The following is a 17,597-nucleotide window of genomic DNA, read 5'->3' as shown; positions in this document are numbered from 1 at the left end:
GAAGTCAGAAGGCTGTTAGGCCAACAACCACAGTATCTTAGATGTATGGCCACCTAGTTTTTTGTAGCCGTTTTCTGCTTTCCACTCTGGCTAATAAAGAAGGTCAGAATGGGGTATTTGACCTTTTGCACCAGGTGGAAGAGGACTCATTTTAGGATGCCCTGTCCTGTAGTCTTTTCACTTTTCAGAGACCATAGGATTTTACGACCGATGATCTAGCCTCAGGATTATGTTCTCTTACGGACTACCAATTTTTCCCTATTTCATCCTACTTATTTCACTTTATGTTGTTCCACCATATGCTCCCATAGCGGTCTCCCACTATCCCTGACAAGTATGTCACACAGTATTTATTTTACAGCGATGCATTGAAAAAGGTCTAAACATCAGGGGGCACACCAAATGAAAAGTAACATCAGAGTGCAAGCCGCGGTACTAATATTTAAACCATGTGAAATGAGAAAAACCAAGGCCGCATACAAAGGCTGCACATCTCAATATAAAAATTTATAATAAAAGTTAAAAGCACTGTTTACAATTAAGACCATGTGTTAGGACAAAACAATACCTCCAATACACATCCCTATGGTCACCAAGTCCTAAATATGGACAAATGTACGCTGCCAAAGAGGTCCGAAATTCATAATATGCGATAAATATGACATCAAATAATGTTAAATACTTATCAAATCTGGATACAGGCAGGTATGGTGTATAGGTGCAGCACCCCACGCTTATCACTCCGTGGAACTCATTTCCGGTGAGACGCCATTTTGCGTTTGCGCGGTCCTGTTTTGAGCACGCCGGTTTTTCTAAGGCAGCGTCATCTTATTTTATAGCACAGTGTCTGGGACTATGCACCGGGGACGCCAACCTGCCGTTACTCTACTCCCTTGTCTGCTTCAATGCACCTCTTAAGAGATGATTATTATTTCTGTTTGATTACTAGCCCATATATATTTTGGTCAGAATATCATTAACTTAGAGAACCCTGAGAAAGCTGGTTTACCCAGCGATATACGTGCGGTACTGCACCTATACACCATACCTGCCTGTATCCAGATTTGATAAGTATTTAACATTATTTGATGTCATATTTATCGCATATTATGAATTTCGGACCTCTTTGGCAGCGTACATTTGTCCATATTTAGGACTTGGTGACCATAGGGATGTGTATTGGATGTTGTTTTGTCCTAACACATGGTCTTAATTGTAAACAGTGCTTTTAACTTTTGTCTTGGGTTGCCAAATAAATTCAAAATTTTAATATTGAGATGTACAGCCTTTGTATGCAGTCTTGCTTTTCGTCATTTCACATTAAAATAGGTCTAAATCAACCGAATTGTCTTCACAGACATCAGTCTGCAAGAAGTTGCTCAAACCTCCTTACATGGAGATACTGATTGATACCGAGCACTATATCAGCGCTCCAGACAAAATTTAAAATACATATAATGACGGTATAAATAAAAAAAAAAAAAAAATGTTTAAGGCTACTTTCACACTTGCGGCAGGACGGATCCAACAGGCTGTTCACCCTGTTGGAACCGTCCTTCCGCTATTTCGTCGTGCCGCCGGACCGCAGCTCCGTCCCCATGGACTATAAAAGGGGACAGGGGCGGAGCTCCGGCGCAGCACGGTAGTGCACGGCAAATGGCCGCCGGACTAAAAGTCTGTGCCGACGGAGCGGCGGTCCGGCGAAATAGCGGAAGGACGCATCCGACAGGGTGAACAGCCTGTCGGATCTGTCCTGGCCCAAGTGTGAAAGTAGCCTTACCTAGGATTGTCATGATACCAAAATTTTGATTCGATTTTGATAACATAAAAAAAGCTGCATGCATTCCGCATTTTATGGTACATCTGGATCATAATAGAACAGTCCTATTTTTTTTTTTGCGGGGGGACAAGGTGACTAAAAAATGGCAAAATGCAAGTTTTTTTTTTTTTTCTGTTACTGTGTTCACCGCAGATATTTTTAAATATTTTAATTGTTCGCACTTTTTTGGGCGTGACGATATGTAATATGTTTATTTTTTTATTGATTATATATTTTATATGTTAAATTGGGAAAGGGGGCGATTTAAACTTTTAGTATTTTTATTTATTTTTTACTTTTTATTTAATATCCTGGAATATTTTAATAGCTTGTCCTATTCACCCTAATAGAGCTCTATTAGGGTGAATAGGACTTCACACTCTACCTGCTGCCCTGTGCATAGTACACACGGCAGCAGGGAGCTTACCATGGCAGCCAGGGCTTCAGTAGCGTCCTGGCTGCAATGGTAACCGATCGGAGCCCCAGGATTACACTGCTGGAGCTCTGATCAGAAGCTGCCACTGCACCACCAATGAAGAGGGGGACCCTGTGGCCACTACCACCAATGAATATAACAATGGCCACTGTGCCACCAATGATTATACTTTATAATGCTGGGGGGGCGCACTGCGCCACCAATGAATATAATTAACACATTAATTTATGTGAATATAGTTTATGCCCGAATACAAACACAGGCTGCGGGTGCCGACCATAACCTGAGGGGTTAATTGCGGCACATCGCAGCGCGCAGTCATAGAGGCTGGGTATGGGATATGGCCGGCACCTGCAGCTTGTGTTTGTATTCAGGCATAAACTATATTCATCGGTGGCGCAGTGGACACAGTCCCTCCTCCTCCTCCCTACTATCAGTTCATTGGTGGCCGCAGCGGCACAGGGGGAGCGACTGCCTCCTTCTCCCCTGTGCTGCTAAGGAGAACATGGCGAGCGCTGAGAGCAGCGCGTGCCATGTCGGTGCAACTCGCGTGCGTCTGCTGGATGAAAGCGCTTTCTTCTTAAAGAGGCAGAACAGCGGAGGGTCTAGGCGCAAATGGCGACAAGACTACAACTAGGGATCGACCGATTATCGGTTTGACCGAAATTATCGGCTGATATTCAGGATTTTGAACGTTATCGGTATAGGCATCTATTTTGCCGATATACCGATAACGTATGGGGAACACAGAACGCGCTGTGCGCCCCCCACCCCCATCCCAATCGTAAAAACATTGGTGGCGCAGTGCACGCCCCCCCCCAGTATTAATCATTGGTGGCAGTGGCCACAGGATCCCCTCTCCCCTGCTCCTCCGATCGGAGCCCCAGCAGTGTAATCCTGGGGCTCCGATCGGTTACCATGGCAGCCAGGACGCTACTGAAGCCCTGGCTGCCATGTTCAGCTCCATGCTGCTGTGTGCACAAAGCACAGGGCAGCAGGGAGAGTGCGAGATCCTATTCACCCTGATAGAGATCTATCAGGGTGAATGGGACAAGGGTTCTAGTCCCTAAGGGGGCTAAAAGTTAGTAAAAAAAAAAATTAATATTAAGAATAAATGAAAAAGATTTACAAAAAAAATAAAAAATACACATTAACAGTAAACATTAATTTTCAGCAGATTTGTGTAGGAAATTTTTTTTTTCTCAAAAATGAAAATTCCCAGAATATCGGTATAAATTATCGGCTATCGGCCTGAAAGTTCACAAATTATCGGTATCGGTCCTAAAAAATCAATATCGGTTGATCCCTAACTACAACGTCTTGTCGCCATTTTGGAATTCTAAGTCGTATTGGTGGCCATTTTGGAATTCTAAGTCGTATTGGTGACCATTTTGGTCGCCTTCTGGAGCCATGCATATTGGGATTTCTTTTGCTTCATTTTGATCTCTGGTTTTTATTTTGTTTATGCACAAAATCTCACATAAAACCTTTGTTCGCAAAGAGTGTGTGGCTTTATTTGCTTAACTATCCTCAGGATAGGTCATCAGTATCTGATCAGTGCGGATCCGATACCCGAGAACCCTGCCGATAAGCTGTTTTGCGAAGGCACCAGGGCTCCTGTGGGCGCTGCAGCCTTCTCTGTGCTTTCCTAGTACAGAGCTGTACATTGTATAGCAGCTGTGTTTGGTATCGCACTCGGCTTCATTGACTTCTATGGGGCTGAGCGTGATACCAAGCAATCCCGCTATACAATGTAGAAAGCTGTGCTTGCTTAGTAAGCTGCGAGAAGGCCGCGGGGCTCACAGGAGCACCGGTGCCTTCGCAAAACAGCTCATCGGCGGGGGTCTCGGGTGTCGGACCCCCACCTATCAGATACTGATGACCTCTCCAGAGGATGGGTCATCAGTATTAAAATCTCTTGAAAACCCCTTTAACACTGGCTACTGAATGACAATTTTCCGCTTCTATTGTCTGTGGGGCAGCACTGTTGCTGAACATGTTAACACTATATATAAGCAACCACAACAAATAATAAAATATAGCGTTCATATTACATTAATGTACCAGCATACTGACTGTAATTCTCTATGGTGTTACTGGTCCCCTAAGCCTCTATGTAAATCTTCTGCATCATTAACAAACGCCGGAAGAGTCCTCATAGCACTATGCAGAGTTCTTGAAGAACTCGATTATAAAAAGAACAACACAACTAAAAATAATCTAAGTGACATCATTTTTTCTTACACTGGTTCTACTGATATGCACATAAAAACGTGGCTAGAGAGAGCAAATTCGGTGTGGACAAATCCCAGGGTCCAGGTAGAAAACCACCCAGATTTACTGTGTCTGCACCTAGAATCGTTTTAAAAAGTGGTACAAATAGGGCTTCTACGATTTTTCTGACTTGCTCGAAAATGGGGCGGAACTTAACAGGAAGGGGGGCCCAGCTTTGATGAAAAGGGGGCATGGCGTAAGATGTGCCATTTTGAGCCAAAATAGTATCACAACTGTGGCAAACAATTGTGTCGCAAAGTAAGCCAACTAATAGTCTATCCGCGCACCACATCCAGCCTGAGCCACTGGGATAAATCTAGTGGCTTACCTGCCCCAATGTGCCTACATGTTTGTTACTGGGGCCAAACTTTTCTACTGAACTTACAGCCTGGCTACTATAGAACGGGCAAACAAAGTGATATGACTGCCTCCCAAAGCGGACAGTAGTTTATCCATGCTTGTTTTACAGTAAAATAAATGGAAAAGTGAATAGGAAACATAAAACTAATAAAATAAGGTCCGAAGATATTCTGTCTCCTCTAGGGCCAATCAAGTTCCTGCATTCAGATGGAAATTAAAGGGGTTCTGCACTTTGTTTAAACTGATGATCTATCCTCTGGATAGATAATCAGCTTCTGATCGGCGGGGGTCTGACACCCAGGACCCCCGCCGATCAGCTGTTTGAGAGGGCAGCGGCGCTCCAGTAGCGGCGCGGCCTTCTTACTGTTTACCACAGGCCGAGTGACGTCACGACTTGTATCAACTGGCCTGGGCGGGGCTAAGCTCCATTCAAGTGAACATAGCTTAGCCCCGCCCAGGCCAGTGATACTAGTCGTGACGTCACAGGGCCAGCGGTAAACAGTGAGAAGGCCGTGGCGCTGTCTTCTCAAACAGCTGATCGGCGGGGGTCCTGGGTGTCGGACCCCCGCCGATCAGAAGCTGATGATCTATCCAGAGGATAGATCATCAGTTTAAACAAAGTGCAGAACCCCTTTAACTTAGAACTGCACCACGAAATGAAGGGCAATCTGCAGGCGACATGTTATAGAGCAGGAGGAGCAGAGCAGACTAATAGATACCGTAGTTTTTGTGGGAAAAGATACAGTATAAATTGTAATTTATGCATTTAAATCTCTGACACCTCTAATGATGCAGTATTAATCTCCCTATTAGTGCCATAATCTTGTGGAATGATACCATATAATCCGAAGTGCCGTCCATAGAATTGCAAGTATAAAAAAAGTGCTCCCAGATGTAAACCTCTAATGGATTCCATTATAGTGAATGGGATCTGTTACACTTCATTCCTGTCAGTTATGTGTCGCATCTGGCACTTCTGTTATTTTTGTTCTTCTGCTCCTATAACGGAATTAATAGCGCTAATGTGAAAGCAGCCTAAAACGCACTTCAGCAAATGGCATGTATCATGTAGAGACAGTTAATACAAGGCACTTACTAATGTATTGTGTAGGGATGAGCGAATCGAGGTACCAAGGTACCACTTGGAACCGAACCAGAGTTCAGGAAATGTTTTTTTACAGTAGAAATGAATTTATGAAATTATTTTGCGAAGTCTTGCGAAACTTGGCGAAGTAATAACTTCGGCTCATCGGAGCCAACACATTCTAATACTGTATAGGAGCGCTCGCTCCATACAGCAATGATACGAAGTTTTATGCAAATCGACTTCGGATGTTTCATGCGAAGTCGATTCGCTCATCCTAAGGGTACTTTCACACTTGCGCCAGAGTGATCCGGCAAGCAGTTCCGTCGCCGGAACTGCCTGCCGGATCCGTCAAAACGTATGCCAACTGATGGCATTTGTAAGACTGATCAGGATCCTGATCCGTATGACAAATGCATTGAACTGCAGGAACAGTCTTTCCGGTGTCATCCGGAAAAACGGATCCGGCATTTTTTTTTTTTTCACACTTTTTTCGGTCTGCGCATGCACTTATCAATTTTGGAGATGCAAGGAAACCATGTGGAAAATTATAGAGCGGTAAGCAACGCTGCTTCCACGCAAGAACAGCTGCAATACTGGTAAGCCTAAGTAACACCAATATTTTTCTACAAGAGACGAACTATAATTAATAATTAGCAACTACTGACTGAGTGGCTTTCATTTTTTTAACCACTTCCAGACCGGGCCATTCACCCCCTTTCTGACCAGGCCTAATTTAGCAAATCTGACATGTGTCACTCTATGTGGTAATAACTTTGAAACGCTTTTACTTATCCAAACCATTCAGAGATTGTTTTCTCGTGACACATTGTACTTCATGATAGTATAGTCATAAATTTGAGTCAATATATTTCACCTTTATTTATGAAAAATTGACCCAAAATTTTGAAAAATTTGCAGTTTTCAAAATTTCAATTTCTCTGCTTTTAAAACTGAAAGTGATACCTCATAAAATATTTATTACCTAAAAGGGATTCTGTCATGAGATTTTACCCCTATAACCTAAACATATGCTCATCTCCGGAGTAATAATAAGAACCCTAAGCTGGCCTTATTAAACCTCACTGTGGCTCTATTTGCACAAAAAACTGGTTTTTATAACCTGTCAATCACTCACTTAAGGTGCCAAGGGGAGGTCCGTTAATACAGGGTGCCCGGCCGCACCCCTCGCCGTCCGGTGCCCAGCGCCGCGTTCCCTAGCTCAGCGCCGCCTTCGCAATCCTACCCGTCTCTCTGCCAGATCCCACGCCTGCGCACTAGGCTCAGCCTGATGCGCCGCAGACTCCTGGCAGCGGCTTAGTTGAGCGAAGTGCGCATGCGCATCAGCCGTGCGCTCCTGCAATGCCAGTCCAGTATCTCATGGACCGTGTTCCACGGACATCTGCATGAGGCTTAACTTGTGAAAAGTTAAACGTTTTACTGACTTGAGTTGTATTTGGGAGCTGACTGATCAGTGAGTGATAGCATTCTCTGTGTAAGGCCCCATTCAGACGAACGTTGGTCACGCTGCGAGTGCGCAGCGCAGCTCCCGGCCTGACCATCCAGCATTGACTGGGTCACATAGCATTATATTGATTTATGATGCTATGTAACCCTTACAGTTCTGAAATGTATTGGATAACACTGGCAGCATAATGTCAGTGTCATCTAATACATTTCAGAACTGTAAGGGTTACATAGCATAATAAATCAATATAATGCTATGTGACCCAGTCAATGCTGGATGGTCAGGCCGGGAGCTGCGCTGCACACTCGCAGCGTGACAAACCTTCGTCTGAAAGGGGCCTTACACAGAGAATGCTATCAATCACTGATAAGTCTGCTCCCAAATACAACTCAAGTCAAGTTAAGCCTAATGCAGATGTCCGTGGAACACGGTCCGCGAGATACCGGACAGGCATCGCAGGAGCGCACGGCGTCATAGCAACCAATGACGCCGTGCGCTGCTGCAATGCCAGTCCGGTATCTTAGGGACAGTGTTCCACGGACGTCTGCATGAGGCTTTATGCGGACTGTTTTCCCATAAAACTATATCAATCTGCTCAGCTCCTTCTGCTCTATAACATGCCGCCTGCAGGATGCATTGCATTTTCTGAAGATGGGTCCTCTTTGACAGGACATTATACTCTCCAATCAGCTACAGTCTATCTAAATAGCCACTGTGTTTATTGATTATATAGAATGTTAAATTGGGTCACTAAATAGCTGCTATAATTTAACAACTACGTCACTTCATACACTTTATAAATTATTTGCACCATTAGTATTATCATTAGCATTTGATTTTGGTTTTATTCCATCTTTGTATTAAACATTTTTGACATTTACCTCCCGTCCTAACTGAGCCTAGTTTTCCAAATCTGCCGTTTGTCACTTTATGTGGGGATTTTAGAAACGGTATTAACCCTTTAGGTGTTCCACAGAAATTAAACCAAAATGGAAGTGAAATTTAAAAATTTCCATTTTAATCCATTTTTCCTGTAACACAGCAAGGGTTAATGGGAGTCTGTCACCAACTTAACACGTTTTAAACGGCTCATACTGCTCTGTGGGACACACATACATAAAACCGGTGGTACCTTTGTTTGGCTTTTGAGAGTCTGTAAAGCATAAAAAACATTTGAAGTATGTGCAAATGAGGAATTGCAAGTGCCCAGGGGCGGTGTCTATGCTGGAAGTGCCCAGGGGCGGTGTCTATGCTGGAAGCGCCCAGGGGCGGTGTCTATGCTGGAAGCGCCCAGGGGCGGTGTCTATGCTGGAAGCGCCCAGGCCCCTTGGTGTTACTCGTGGCTAACTCCTCCCCCGTTTATCCTGCGAAAAGCCCTGTAATCCTCCGATATCACTCTCTTCTGTGTCCAAAATCCCACACCTACACACATCACCACCAGGCCTAGGCATGCACGGTACACTGCCCAGTGCGGTACACAGGGGCGTAGCTAAACGCTCATTCGCCCTGGTGCAACAGTTGAGCTTGGGCCCCTATTCCCTCTATGTTTTGTAGCCAGGGAAGCACATGGCTTTTGTGCTGCCTAAGGCAAAAATTTAAATGGCACCCCCCCATGCCAAATTCTTGAACTAACCCCTTCCCTCCAGCCAGAGGTGTAACTTGACCAGTATGCACTTTCTATGGTGTCTTCTTATGCACTACAAGGGTCTTTAGGCCTCCTCAGGCTCCTGGGCCCATTAGCGACTGCTACCTCCGCACCCCCTATAGCAACACTAGCTACATCCCTGGCGGTACACTATTCCCTTTCTTTTTCCGAAAATTACCATAGGCACTCAAAGATGTACATCTAGCAGTGGCTTCTCTTTCTCCCCACAGAAATAGGAAGCCTCCTTGGTCAATGTAATTGTGCATATTTTGGAAAGAAAGACATCCGCTGAATAAGCATTTGACCAAAAGATATCGAAAGTTTATGGCCAACCTTATTCAGCATATTAAAATAAAGGGTATAGTAGGCTTCGTAAACAGTCAGAAAAAGTATAAGAACGGCGATACATTTTATGAATTAAGAGTGAAAGAAAAACTTGACTTCTCAACCACATCCCTGAATCATCTACATCAACTTTGTATAGCGTTACAAAGTCATATGGATTTAGCTAAAAAAAAAAAAAAACAATGGGGGAGATTTATCAAACTGGTGTAAAGGAGGACTGTCTTAGTTGTCCATAGCAGCCAATCAGATTCCATCTTTCATTCTTCACAGCTCCTTTGGAAAATGAAAGGTGGAATCTGATTGGTTGCTATGGGCAACTAAGCCAGTTCTACTTTACACCAGTTTGAGAAATCTCCCCTAATGTCTCCAGAAATTATGTCACAAATAAGGCAACTATAATTGCTTAGACCCAGCACTCACAACGTTTGCTTCAGCAGGCCCTTACAGAGTTATAACTGCATACTGTCCACTTACTGAAGCACTTCCATATGGCTTTGCTGAGGAGGGCAGAAGAGCACAAGGTCTATATTCCAGCAGCCATCTGCCTTGCACGATGAGAACATGAATAGGGAGGGTAGAAGCAACAGCTGACTGATAGTTTCTCTAAGCACACTGCTACAAGATTCTGTGTGAGGCAATGCCATTCCATCCGCCCAAACACATACTTGTGTCAGGTCAGAGCCCACACAGTGGCTTCCTTGACGCATTTCTCTGCCAGCAATCTAATATAACAGCTGAGTTGATCTGCAGTACCATAGCAATGACTGCTGAATGCCGCGAGGCTCTGCCAGACAAAAGAAGAACTTGAGAACATAGAAAAAAAGCATTGTGCCCATTTCAAGGACTAAAACGTCCTCGTAGATTTCAATGCGCAGTCATCCGACTGCATTTGTTTAAAAAGGATCATGTATGGCCATGCTAAATCCTGAAAACCTGTCGTTCCTGAAAACCTCCAATTTTGATGAGCTAAAATTCATCAGACCAATGTAGCAGTATAAATAAATTTGCTAAATCGGGAGGAGAAGGGTATAAAATAAATAAAGAAAATTTTTTTTTTAATTTTTTTTGAAAAGTCCCTGTGGTTACTCCTGTCCCCGATGCTTCGATTCGCCTGGTCCTGCTGCGACTGCATGTTGATTGCTCTTGGGTTTCAGGCCCAGCCAAGGCATTATTGTTAATGTATGTATGAACGGCGTGTGACCGCATAGGCAAGTGACCGACTGCACCTGTCATGTGAACGATAAATGGCACATGACGCTGCAGGACCACCGTAGGTCGCAGCAAAAAGGACCAGAGCAAGGGAGCAGGATCAGTAGGACATTATCTCTGTTTAAAGGTATCTGACCAGGTTTCTGTGGCCCTGAGATCAGAATAAAGTAGTGACAGATGTACAGCATGGGCCAAACACTGAGGCAGGAGCTCTTGGTTTTCTTATGCCGCCAGCTACCTTGTCGACTAGCCACAGATTGACGGCTTCCTCCTCATGCACCGAAAGCGGTCAAGCAGCAGAGAGAGAGATGGTAGGGATGAATGCAACTTTGGACAAAACAGGACCATCAAAATCTGAGAATGTTTCATATGAAACTAGATGCATATGGAGGTAGAAAGCCATTGGACAAACAGCTTGTGTCAATTCATGAGTGGCCAAACTTTAGTGATAATATTTTTTGGAAAATATATTCTGCTACTGTATAACCAAGTCTCTGAGAAGTGGGATTAGCCATCTAAAGACTGTTACCAAATCACAGGATTCAGATCGAGATGGCCACGAACATATCCCATGTCTATGAATGAGGTGAGGGCAACCAATCACCCACTCCTGCCACATGACTGGACAGTATAAAAGTGGACAAACATAAAAATATATTACCTTTTATTTCTTCTCATCAAAGCTACAAATGGCAGGGGTCCAATTTCTCACTCAGAATCCCTGATAAATTTGCTTTCCCATAGAAGGTAAAACACACTAAAGATTCCTGCGAAAAAGCAAAAAATTAAGCAAAATTTAGACCTAACACAAAAAAGTAAGCACTGAGTAACAAGCAGCAGGGCCTACAATCAAAACAGGTCTAAACAGATGAAAAAGTAAGGAAACTTGGAGCCCCTCTGAAAAAAAAAAAAGATATACATTTGGCATGGGAATTATTTGCAAATGTGAATTGGTTGACATTCTGTTCAGATGAAGACAATCACTGGTACAAACAAATGGCAGGACATTATTTCAGACTGGGCCACATTCTGAACAGTAGTCATCCTTCCTAGGAGTGTGGCTACACAGACTACGACAGCGAGAATAAAAAAAAAAAGTCAATTAAAATGGGTTATTTATACCATGAATTTAAAAAAACAAAAACATAAAAATATTTGGAGTAATGCACACCATGATTTGAACTATATCAATGCAATCATGTTTCATCAATTGTATCCGCTTAGGCAGAGGAATCCGGCAGGCAGTTAAAGGGGTTGTCCAGGATCAAAGTTTTTTTTTTTTTTTTTTTTAAGTGTACTCACTGATAACCGGTGATTCTAGGTCCCCCCATATGTTTTAAGGTATTTTCGCCATTTCTACACGGCTCCGACGGTCCCCCACGCACTGTTTACATCTCTGTTTATTTTTGTCTAACTTCCTGCCGCTCTGCCCTGTGGGTCCCAGCGCAGCGCAGCATCACGTGCTTTCAGACGACTCTCCTCTCCGCCCTGACTCCGCCCCCTCATTGCTATTCAGCCTCCTGCCGCACATCGCATCCGCCTACCTTGAATCATATTCAGCCTCCTGCCGCACATTTTTCCCCTCCTTAGTAACGCCCATAAACTCCTCCTGGCTCAGTCCTCAGAGTATTGCTTCTATCTCCAGCCTGCTGCCCCATTTGCCTGCATCGGAGGCGTTTACTATGCTAATTAGCATAGTTCCCTTGCCTCCTTCATTATGAACAACACGCCCTGCCTGGTGACGTCACCGGACTGGAGGGGCGTGGCTTAGCGCAATCTGTTGCCGACTCCGAGCTCTCTGCATAATGTCTGTGGCTGATGGTGACGTCACCGGGCTCCCTCGGAAGCGGAAGAAGCGGCTTCGCTCTGCAGAAGAGACCCGGTACGTCATTGAATGTGAGAAAAGTCTTACTTCCGGCTGAGAATTTGTGCAATGAATACGGGGCATCAGAAAAGTATGGGAAAGGTAGGACAGTCATGTAGGAGATATGTATGTCCTTGTTAAACAATTAAACCAAAGTCCCCAATCCTGGACAACCCCTTTAACGTATGCCAACTGATTGCATTTTAAGACTGATCAGGATCCTGATCCTTCTTACAAATGAATTGCAAGAACGGATCAGTCTCGATTTTCTTTAACATTTTTACCGGTATGCGCATGAGCAGACCGGAAGGACGGATCCGGCACCAATACATTAATATGGAACAAAATGCCGGATCCGGCATTCAGGCATGTCTTCAGGGTTTTTTTGGGCCGGAGATAAAACCGTAGCATGCTACGGTATTATCTCTATCCTGATCAGTCAAAAAAACTGAACTGAAGACATCTTGAACGGATTACTCTCCATTCAGAATGCATGGGGATAAAACTGATGAGTTCTTTTCCGGTATTGAGCCCCTAGGACAGAACTCTATGCCGGAAAAGAATAACGCTAGTGTGAAAGTACCCTAACTCACTCCCTCTGCATCTCTGGTCTCTTCAGTTTTTGTGGGCGGGCAGCAGCTCCTCACATGACACAATCAAGCAACTGCATCACCCAGGAGTGCGCTGAAGTCATCTCATTACCCCTAAACCTCTGCATAGAAAATAATCCCTCACACACAGGCCCAGCAATTCCAATAATAAGTAGCACTATGGTATGTAACACCCCTTCCGAATTTCCTTCTACACTGCCTAGATAGAGATATGAGTTTTTTTTGTTTGTTTTTTAAAGACAGAGTTATATCTATATATTTCTGTGCATTTATAAGTAGGGCTGAATCCATCAATAAATGGTACGTGGGCAGATTCACTATGAGGCGACTATGCTGGCATAGAGGGGGCAGGGAGCAGGGAAGCTACTGCACGTGTGTGCTCCACCACCGAATACAGAAAAAGGTAAACAAGAATGAGAAACAGCAGGGGGCGTTACCAAAGTGGAACATGTAATGTATAGAAAAAACCTTACAAAATGTTATAACAACCACCCTTCCTTTGGAATGCCCTATTCTGTGCATAGTACCAGTCTTTTTTTATGGGATAACCCCTTTAATAATCTTCAGAGCATCACGCGGAAGTCAAAACAAGCTTCAGTTTTTACTTTTACTTCAAGATTTAGTCAAATAGTTTATGGCAATGAAGCAAGTAAATAAAAATCAATATAACAAGCAGCAGCCACTGCTTCTGGGAATTTGTTGCAGTAGACTCATTTTATGGAAAGATGGATGTAAGACCTAGTCATGGTGAGTAGAGGTATGGAGATGACTGGCCTAAAGGATGTGCTAATGGTCACTTAGCAGAAAAGATGCCCTGGCTGGACCTGAAAGTCGAGAAAACAATCTAAGTGGGAGGCACATATGCAAACTGTTGTAATTCCTACACCGTTCACCTGATTTGGATGTAAATACCCTCAAATTAAAGCTGACAGTCTGCAGTTAAAGAATATCTTAATTAGTTTAATTTCAAATCTATTGTGGTGGTGTATAGAGCCAAAAATGTTAGAATTGTGTTGATGTCCCAATATTTATGGACCTGGCCATCTCCTCCATTGTGAATTACACAGGCAGGATTTAGATTTCTTGCTGCTTATACTGCATATAGTGTATTCATTCACCAGTGCTGTATATGTTACCAGTTCTACCCAATCACATTTCCTATCACACAGTCTACCGCAACTGAAAATTTATTCCATTAAAATGTTAGAAAAAGGTGTTGGGAAACTTTGAAAGAAATGGAATATAGCGAATTAAGATTTCCTCTCCCCGGAAACAAGCAATCTACTAACCACGGATTTAGCGCGTTCGTTCTTACTTAACTGTTTTGATGTCAATCTGGGTAGTTAGTTGCTAATCTGCCTATTACGAAAAGTCCAGAGCAAAAGCAATTGAAATCTTAATCCATTTAAAGCAAGACTCCAGTATTAGACCAACAATGAGGATTTTCTCCACATACTTAGGCATCTTTCCCATCCGGATGGGATGTCTGTAGTGAATACACGGCATCCGGACTGAATCCTGACCGGAATTTTTACACATCATCTTTGTGTTCAAGAAAAATCGCAGCATGTTCTTTATTGTGCGTTTTTCACAAAGCTCTGGCTCTATCGGAGTGAATGGTGTTTATGTAAAAAACGGAAGGCATCCGGATGCAATGCGTCTGTCGCTGATGGTTACTCTTCAGTTTTTCTTCTAGATACAATCCGCACAGATTAAAAAAACGCACACGTCGAACGTAATTACAGAAAAAAAAATATGATTACATTTGCGTGCAAAACCAACCGTTTTTTTTCTTGAACAGATTCTGACACAATCCGTATCATTCGTGTGAAAGAAGCTTGAGGGATCGCAGTGATTTTTAATGTTGATACAGTTGCAAGAAAAAGTATGTGAACCCTTTGGAATGATATGGATTTCTGCACAAATTGGTCATAAAATGTGATCTGATCTTCATCTAAGTCACAACAATAGACAATCACAGTCTGCTTAAACTAATAACACACAAATGATTAAAGGGAGTCTTTCACGCAGATTCACACTATTAACCTAATAACAGTTTTATGTCCACGGCATCCTCCCTATTAAAACGGTGCTTAACGTTTGTTCCTTGCTACAATCGTTGTGGAGAAAAACACTTTTTAATCCGCATGCAAATGAGTCTGTGGAGGTGTCCAGGCCCGTGGGTAATTTTCATACAAAGGCACTCCCCTTCGCCGCGTCTGCCCGCCCTTAGTCTCTGTCCTAACCTCCCTCCTCCAGTCCGTAATCCCGCGCATGCGCACGCTAAACTGCGATGCCCCGGCTCGACAGAGCTCATTCAATGCGCACGCGCAGGTATCGCGTTAATCGGCGCATGCACGGGATTACGGATGGGAGGAGGGAGGTTAGAACAGAGACTAAGGGCGGGCCGACGCGGCGGAGGGGGAGTGCCTTCGTATGAAAATGACCCAGGGGCCTGGGCACCGGCCGTTGTAACGCCGCCCCTGAGCACCTTCACAGACTCACTTGCATGCAGATTAAAAAGTGTTTTTCTCCACAACGATGCTAGCAAGGAACAAACGGTAAGCACCGTTTTAATAGGGGGGATGCCGTGGACATAACACTGTTATTAGGTTAATATGGTGAATCTGCGTGAAAGACTCCCTTTAAATGTTACCATGTTTTTATTGAACAGCATGTAAAACATTCACAGTGCAGGTGGAAAAAGTATGTGAACCCCTAGACTAATGATATCTCCAAGAGCTAATTGGAGTGAGGTGTCAGCCAACTGGAGTCCAATCAATGAGATGAGATTGGAGGTGTTGGTTACAGCTGCCCTGCCCTAAAAAAAAAAAACACACACACCAGTTCTGGGTTTGCTTTTCACAAGAAGCATTGCCTGATGTGAATGATGCCTCGCACAAAAGAGCTCTCAGAAGACCTACGATTAAGAATTGTTGACTTGCATAAAGCTGGAAAGGGTTATAAAAGTATCTCCAAAAGCCTTGCTGTTCATCAGTCCACGGTAAGACAAATTGTCTATAAATGGAGAAAGTTCAGTACTGCTGCTACTCTCCCTAGGAGTGGCCGTCCTGTAAAGATGACTGCAATAGCACAGCGCAGACTGTTCAATGAGGTGAAGAAGAATCCTAGAGTGTCAGTTAAAGACTTACAAAAGTCTCTGGCATATGCTAACATCCCTGTTAGCGAATCTACGATACGTAAAACACTAAACAAGAATGGATTTCATGGGAGGATACCACCGAGGAAGCCACTGCTGTCCAAAATAAACATTGCTGCACGTTTACAGTTTGCACAAGAGCACCTGGATGTTCCACAGCAGTACTGGCAAAATATTCTGTGGACAGATGAAACCAAAGTGGAGTTGTTTGGAAGAAACACACAACACTGTGTATGGAGAAAAAGAGGCACAGCACACCAACATCAAAACCTCATCCCAACTGTGATGTATGGTGGTGGGGACATCATGGTTTGGGGCTGCTTTACTGCATCAGTGCCTGGACAGATTGCCATCATCGAAGGAAAAATGAATTCCCAAGTTTATCAAGACATTTGGCAGGAGAACTTAAGGCCATCTGTCCACCAGCTGAAGCTCAACAGAAGATGGGTGTTGCAACAGGACAACAACCCAAAGCATAGAAGTAAACCAACAACAGAATGGCTTAAACAGAAGAAAATACGCCTTCTGGAGTGGCCCAGTCAGAGTCCTGACCTCAACCCGATTGAGATGCTGTGGCATGACCTCAAGAAAGCGATTCACACCAGACATCCCAAGAATATTGCTGAACTGAAACAGTTCTATAAAGAGGAATGGTCAAGAATTACTCCTAACCGTTGTGCACGTCTGATCTGCAACTGCAGGAAACGTTTGGTTGAAATTATTGCTGCCAAAAGGAGGTTCAACCAGTTATTAAATCCAAGGGTTCACATACTTTTTCCACCTGCACTGTGAATGTTTACATGGTGTGTTCAATAAAAACATGGCAACATTTAATTCTTTGTGTGTTATTAGTTTAAGCAGACTAGGGCTGCACGATATAGTCGAAAAAATAATCGAATCGCGATAATTGCCAAATGCGATATGGCGATTTGGCCGACCCGAAAATGCTGCGATTATATATGAAGGGGCCCCGCGCACATAACTGGCTTTGTGTGTAAAGTATTTTACTACTGTCTGAAACAAACTCTCTCCTATTGATAAAATGGCCAGCCTCTGTACTCACTTTCACTATGAATGCACTGCAGCGAGCGGCTGACGTCACTTAGTCACGCTCCTGCTTCCTGAATTAAGTGGGAGGAGCGTAACTAAGTGACGTCAGTCACGCGCCGGTCGGCCCGCTCGCTGTCGCTTGCTACCGTGCATTCATAGTGAAAGTGAGTACAGAGGCTGGCCATTTTATCAATAGGAGAGAGCTTGTTTCAGACAGTAGTAAAATACTTTACACACAAAGCCAGTTATGTGCGCAGTTTAGGACACATGAG

General features: G+C 43.8%; 1 protein-coding gene across 6 annotated transcripts in view; it reads right to left on the bottom strand.

The window, feature by feature from the left end:
• Positions 1–17,597, bottom strand: part of WDFY3 (WD repeat and FYVE domain containing 3) — a 278,837-nt gene that overhangs the window by 198,160 nt on the left and 63,080 nt on the right. For 5 of the 6 annotated variants that reach the window (XM_040417990.1, XM_040417994.1, XM_040417992.1 and 2 more), the window contains exon 3: positions 11,302–11,407. The exons of the other annotated variant lie outside the window; for it this stretch is intronic. The gene's annotated coding sequence lies outside the window, so the exon portion shown is untranslated. The remainder of the gene's footprint in view (positions 1–11,301; positions 11,408–17,597) is intronic. 6 annotated transcript variants of the gene reach the window in all.

Source organism: Bufo bufo, chromosome 2 (genome assembly GCF_905171765.1).
Source record: "Bufo bufo chromosome 2, aBufBuf1.1, whole genome shotgun sequence".
NCBI classification, from domain to species: domain Eukaryota; kingdom Metazoa; phylum Chordata; class Amphibia; order Anura; family Bufonidae; genus Bufo; species Bufo bufo.
Note: the sequence above shows the minus strand (reverse complement) of the source record. Positions and strands in the feature narration are given on the sequence as shown.